This window comes from Manis javanica, chromosome 15, assembly GCF_040802235.1.
Source record: "Manis javanica isolate MJ-LG chromosome 15, MJ_LKY, whole genome shotgun sequence".
In the NCBI taxonomy this organism is placed as follows: Eukaryota; Metazoa; Chordata; class Mammalia; order Pholidota; family Manidae; genus Manis; species Manis javanica.
The window spans coordinates 20,452,803-20,460,011 of NC_133170.1; the positions used below are offsets into that span (position 1 = coordinate 20,452,803).

Genomic DNA, 7,209 nt, shown 5'->3' on the forward strand with positions numbered 1-7,209 from the left:
TAAGATACTGGTATTTTAAAAGAACACAGATTAGTAGTTTTATAGAATTGTCTTCTATTTGGGTTTTTCTGATGTCTTTGTAGTTACATTCGGGTTACACAACTTTGGCTAGAATGCCACATATACAATTAATTCAGAGTGTTGCTGGGGAGGAAGAAATTTCCTCTACCCCTGGAGGTTCTCTGCTGCACTCAGTTTCCATTTGAATGTAGCTCTCTGTGGGACAGCTCTCCTGGAGCAGGGCCTCTACCCAAACTGTTTTTCTGAAGATGTGGGTGATGGGGAAGTCAAAGTTTGTTTCTTGGTCTTTTGGGCCTTGATTGTTCTCAGTTCTGAAATAATATGGACATCAATATGGCACATCTTGGGGCAGCCTTGAATTCCCCCTTCTTGCAGGCTGTTGTGTTAGTGAAAACTGCAATGCAAACTATATTCACTTAGTTTAGTGAATGGGGAGCAGAAACCACGGTGGGAAATGGCAATGTTTGGGAAACCGTGTCCCGTCCCGTAGGAAGCAAAGGACTCTGAGCACAGCACAGCTATACAGCTTAGCAGGATTTGAGCAGAGGTCAGGGAACAAAATGTCCATGTTTAAGCATAAATTCAGACTGCTGTAAAACTAATGGTTAAATGTTAAAATGGTTAAGTGTTAAAAAAAAAAACAACTAATGGTTACTTGAGGGGTTATTTGAGCAATTGCAACCAAGAGTATCTGAGGCAAAGAAGAGGGCAGCAGAGGTGAACTGACGCCTCTGTGCCTCCCTCCTGGGGAAGGCCATAGAGAAGCAGGCTGCTGCTGGGCCACACCTTCTGTTTTTAAGGTTCTTCATTCTTCACGTGCTTGGGCCAAGCACCTTGGAGTCATCCTCAACGCCTCACATCCCATTTCTCCAGCACAGTCCTATTAATTGTATCTTCATGTGCACCCAGAGCCCAGCCACGTCTCACCATTTCTATGCCATCAACATCATCATTGCATTACCTCAAGGGCCTGCTAACTGGTCTCCCTGCTTCCCCCCTTGCCCTTACCATCTATGGTCAACAATTCAACAGCAAGAGAAGTCCTTCTAAACCCTGCAATGGCTTCCCCTCTTACTCAGAAAAAATCCACAGCCCTTACAATGAATGACCTGCCAGGCCCTACATGATCTGCCCTGCACCCCACCTGTATTAGGGTTCTCCAGAGAAACAGAGACACTATGTGATAGATTTTATAAGCATAGATAATCTATTTGATTATAGCTAGTTATGTATTTCTAATTGTATATATTATATATATTTTATATATATAAAGAGATTTATAATAAGGAATTGGCTCATGTGATTATGGAGGGTGAGAAGTCCCACAATCTCCCATCCGAAAACTGGAGATGAAGGAGAGCCAGGGGTGTTAAGTTCCAGTTTGAGCGAAAACTTGCATTCCAGCTCAAATCCAGGCAAAGATCCCAAATTCTTTCTTACCCTACTTTGTTCTATTCAGGCCTCTGCCAGATTGAATAAGGCCCACCCACACTGGGGCAGGCACCCTGGTTTACTTGTCTACTGATTCAGATATTAATCTCATCCAGAAACACCTTCACAGACACACCCCGAATAATGTTTAACCAAATGTCTGGATATCCCAGCCCAGCAACATTGGCGCATGAAATTAACGACACACCATCCCAAGTCATTTTTCTTCTGCCCACTTAAGGGGCACTCACTGCATCAGGCAGAGCACTAAGGGCTTTACAATTATCCATCCTCATAAAAAGCCTGTGAGGTAGATATTATCATTACCCTCATTTTGCAGATGAGAACCTAGAGGTGTTGCTGGGACAAATAACTTGCTTAAGTCACCCAACTTGTGAGCAGTGGAACTGGGACCCAAACCCAGGCAGCTCGGCTATAGAGCCCATGCCTGCAGTCACTCTTGCTACTTCCTTCTCCCTTCCTCAGTCACCCCCAGCCACACTACTTCCTTGCTGGCAATATACCAGATACTCTCCACCTCAGGACCTTTGCACATGCCCTTCTAGCTGACTTGAAAACTCCCCTAGCTATCTGCTTGATTTTGTCCTCACTTCTTCAGGTCTTTGTTCAAATGTCACCCCCTACCTAAGTGGGACACCTTGACACACCTTGCCCTCCTATCACACACCACCTGACCTATTATATATTTATTAGCATATTTATTTATTGCCAGTCTATTTACATGTTGAAATGTAACCTCTCAGAAAGCAAGGATTTTTGTCTGTTTTACTTGCTGCTCTGGTATAGAACCCCAGAGCCTACCTAGGAACATATAGGCATTAAATGAACATGTACCAGATGAATTTAAGATTAAACCAGACCTTAGGGAGATGAGCTCCTGCTTTGTACTTTAGAAGCAAAAATGAGAGGAAGCAATTCCCTGGTGGATAAATATCTGTGTTACTGATTATGTGCTGTGTTCTCAGAGGAGGCAGAGGAAACATCGTCACTAGTGTGGGTAGGGAGTGGGTCTCCCCTGAAGGCTGGAACATGTCTAAAGTGAAACACCTGGCAGGAGCCCCACCCTGGATGAGCAGTGCTGAGTGGGAGGTGGTCTTTGTGCAGATGGCAATGAGGAGGGAACTCCCGTCTCTCTCTCTGTCTCGTTCGCTTGGGGTGGGCAGCACTCAGGGGAGTCTCGGTTGCACACAAGACACCCTCTGCAGACGTGAGGCAGGAAGGATGCTCTCACCACCCTATATAAGTCTTAGCGGGACAGAGCCCCACTGCCTTCTTAGTATTGCATACAACTGTGTTCTGATGACTTATTCCGATTATTGTTCTGTCTGCCTCCGCTTTGCCTATAGGGAAGGAATGGTACCTGTTCTATCCCACTACCTGCTCCACCATTCTCAGTCTATTTCCCAGAGAAAATAAAAGCCTTCTGACATGAGCTCACACCACTCTTCACCTCCAGCCTACAAAAGTACATACACCTATACCCTTCCCTCTTTTTATAATGGAAGATAGATCCAACCCACCCATGTTCCAACTCATACCTGTTTTTAACTTCTCAGAAATACCACTCACTCAGCCAACTCGCTCCTGGATCTTTGACATCTTCCTTCTTCCTAGCTCCTTCCTTTCTAATTAAAACTTGCCCCCATCTCTGTCATATTAAAAAAACAAACAGAAAACACCCCCCTTGACCCCTCCTCCTCACTTACTGGCTCCGTATTTCCCCCCTCCTTTTAGCAACCAAGCTGTGTTGTCTCCACTTCTCTACCACCCATAGACTCCTTGGATCTCTCCCTCTGCTTTCTGCAGCCCCCAACCTGCCCTGTAACTGTTCTTGTCAAGGTCAGAGGCATTCTTGATGCTACAGAAAATGCATACAGAAAAGAGACCTTCCTGGTCTCTTTCTCCCTGAATTCTTGGCAGCATTTGACACTGTCCATCACTCCTCAGAACATACTCTCCCCTTGACTTCCTGGCTCAGTGGCTCCCTGAATTCCCCCTCCCGACATCACAATTTTTCCTTATTCTCCCTAGTGCTATGTCCCCTGCTACCTGTTCCCTTGAATACTGATGTCCCTCCTGTCCTGCCTGTCTAGACTCTTTTTTTTCCTATGCTACATGCTCTACCCAGGCAATTTCATCACTATCAAGGTGCCTACGACCAGCCAACGATGCTGATGACTTTCACATCTCTTCCTCCAACCCACATCTCTCCCCTGAGACACCATGGCCTTAAGCCTAATTCTCAGCCTCAGCTTTTAAGGCTAAAAACTTGGTTTGCCAGCACTCTCAGAGCGGCTGTTTCTTTCAGGGGAAAGTAAGTTATCATTGTCACACAGTAAAGATATCAAAGATGTTAGGGGCTCTGGTCATCGAATTGATATTATTAGTGGTATTGCTACCATATTCATTATGAATATTTAAGTCAAATGCCCATTTTTTTAATGAGCAAGTGATTTTTTTTTTTTTTAACGGGAGTGAACCTGGGTAGCATAGCCAACAGGGATCGGTGAGGGAATGATTTTTAAAACAATAAATTAAAGCCCATTCTGAAAGGGTGAAGCCCAAAAGCAAAATGGCTCATCATGCCTGAGGACAATAATAACCTGCAATGGAATAGCAAGGTTCCATTAGTTAGGCCTTTTGAGGGGGGAGATAGTATAAAACAGCCCATCCTCAGTGTATAGTATGTTTTTGAGCTTGAACTCAAAGGCAGAATAAATGTAAAAATCAAAGTCAACCAGGTATAATCCAAAGTAACTGAACCTTCTTTGCTCATCACTTCTTAATTAAGATCAGTCTCACCTCTCACCTCCCCTGTAAGCCACTGACCAAGAAGGCATGCTGGGTTAATGAACATTTCCTGCAAAGATGGAGGAGACAATTGTCTCATGAGTAGAAAGGAAAATTTCCCTTTGAAGTCTTCCCATAGCTCTTGGTCTTGCTTTCTTTCCCTGGTAAATGTTTAGTAGACAATTTACCATGTATGCAACTTTGGCTGAGGGAGCTCTGCTTTGCCCTGCTTCACACATAAATATTACGACCTCCTTTACTTCCCTCTCAGGCTAGGTAAACTCTGCTTCTGAATGTTCCTCCCGTCAAGTTCCATATTTTGAGTGGGCTTCTGCTGCTGCAGATATCAGCCCCCACATCCCACCCCCGATCTCTTAAATCAGTCTCTCTCCCTGGGTATGATTTCCAGGGAAACATCAACTAGCGCCTGCAGTGATGCCTCTGAGGAACTGTGAAGTCCCCTAGTGTCTCCTCTCCCACTCTCTTCAGCTCTTGGTGACTTGGGAGTTCCGGGTCACACTTCCTGCCCTACTGCCCTAGCTGCGTAGAGAAGCCTTCAGAGCAACACGACTCTGGTCCTACAGTACCTGTCTTTGAACCCTACCCTCACATCACTAGCTCTCAAGTAGATTACCTGCTCTGTCTATGCCCCAGTGTCCTGGTCTGCAACATCAGGGAAATTATAGCACCTTCCTCCAAGGCTACCAACAAGGTTAAATGAGATAAACCAAATTAGAGTGTTTATGATACGTAATGGCTTATATCCAACCCTCAATGAGTACAAGTTATTACCTCTCTCCTACCAAGTTCTGCTTCATCATATTTTATTCCTAAAACCATTGCATAAATAATACATACAATATCTTTAGTCTATAGTACATACACATTCATCATTATTCAATTGTAATACCTAATAAATTGCAAAAGGAAGTATCTCACAGCATATCAAAGTCTTCAGATAAAGGAAACACCTAATAATCTGTGCTTTAAAAGGATGCATCAATGCAATGCTTTTAAAGCAAATGGGTTCAACTCCTGGTAGCAGAAACAACTTGACCATAAGAGTGGAGATAGTCAAGCTCTTAACAGTATCCGCTGTGTTTTTAAGTGCCTGAGCAATTTTAATCCTCCCAATGACAAGAGAAGGTAACGTTAGTACCCCAAAGTTGCAGGTGTAGGAGCAGAGGCCTGCACACGTTAGGAAATTTGCAGAAGAGACACTAAGCATTCGGGTAGGACAGAGCTTATGGGAATGAAGACATTAGATCCCATGTATTCTGATTCCCAAATGCTTTTGTCACTTGAACATGCTGAGTAATAGGCCTATTTCACTATACCTGGTTTATTAACTAAAATAGGTGGTTAGATCTCGTATCAAGAATAGTTTTGTTAATCATTTGACAATTATTGAGCAGCCTCTGGGTGTGCGGAGTGAGAGAAAACCTGGAGAAACAGAGATCTTTGTCCTTTAAGAGATTCATTTGTAATAAAGTAGAAATGGCTGTGAGCAGGAACAACACTCAGGGACTCTTACGCAACTTACAATCTCTTACAAATTGCATGCTGCATGTTATTTCACATTTTAATATCTCCACAAGTTTTCAAATCAACTGAATGTCATAGTTTACTTAGTAACTTTTTTTTTCTTTCTTGGTGGCAACAGAAAATAACCATGCCTCTTATAACCAGTGACATCTTAGAGTTAAGAACACATAACTAAGTGCCCTTTATTTTATAGCAATCAACACATATTTATTGCCAAAAATCTTTTTTATACATAGTTAATAAAGTTAGTATCTGTTGTCACAAAACTAGAGGTCATGAGTATCACTATTATTGATTCCCACTGTCTGGTTCAGGTTCAATGTCCCCTTTTTCAAGATGCAGGCACAGGAGGGGGTCCCTCAGGGTTGGCTCAGAGGAGCCTGAACAAAGGAGGCCAACAATTGGGTTAGATGTTTAGAGGACAATGTAACCAGTGGGTTAAATGTGCATTAGAAAAATCCTCACACAGGAAAACATTTAAATAAACAAAACAGTACATGAATTCAGACAGAAGGGCCACACAGTGTTACTGGAGACACAGTGAAAGCTGCACATTCAGAGAAGTCAAATTCCAATGGGTGAATTAGAGGGAAGAGGCCCTGATGGGGAATTGGTGCGGCACAGGGGCAGGAACAAATAGAGGGCATACAGGGAAAATGCAGGTCTGTGAGAGGCTAGAGTGACAGGGTGCAATGAAAGCTTTACAGATATTGCCAACACAGTCACAGATTCAAATCCTAGCCAAGCCTCACACTCGTTTTTGACCTTAGGAGAGTTAACTTCATTATTTTGAGCTTTGTGTTTCTCCTTTGTAAAACGGCTATATTTTTGTTTAATGGTATAAGGAGCAGTGATGCTTGTAAAATACTTGTCAGAGGGAATAGGCACTCAATAAATGGTAGTAAAATTGGTTAGGTTTTTAATAGAAAGATTGAATGAGCAGAGCTGTGCTTTGGGAAATTAACATGGAATCCGTCGTTAAAACTGAGAGGAGGAATCAAAGTCAAGGTGCTTTTTCAATCGTCCAGATGAGAGGTGCTGCGAGGAGGCGGGAGACAAGCTAGGGTTTCAGTCAGTGGAGAGGCAGCAGCCAGTGTCCCTGGGTACAGGGGCTACAGGACTGGGAACCTGTGCTGATCCTACCTGCTGGGTTCGGAGCCGTGAGGTGCAGGCCGGAGAGGAATCGCAGGCTCGCAGGTTTGCAGCCCAGTACCTGAGAGGACGCGGCGGTGGACAGGATAGAGGGGGCGGCGGGGGTGTAGGAAGCTCCACCACCCTACCTAAATCCTATAGGGGGAATCTGTCTCCAGGCCCCCCGCGAATACTCAGCCTCAGTATAGGAGGGACGGGCAGCCGGGGGCAGAGCCGCTCCGCACTAGGCACCCTGGCGGGCTGCCCGGG

At 44.3% G+C, this 7,209-nt stretch overlaps 1 long non-coding RNA gene across 1 annotated transcript in view; it reads right to left on the reverse strand.

Annotated features, from left to right (window-relative positions):
* LOC108390516 (uncharacterized) overlaps positions 1 to 7,202 on the reverse strand; it is a 38,466-nt gene extending 31,264 nt beyond the window's left edge. The window contains exon 1 of the long non-coding RNA XR_001851527.3: positions 6,952 to 7,202. This is a non-coding gene — a long non-coding RNA (uncharacterized lncRNA). The remainder of the gene's footprint in view (positions 1 to 6,951) is intronic.
* Positions 7,203 to 7,209: the final 7 nt, after the last annotated feature.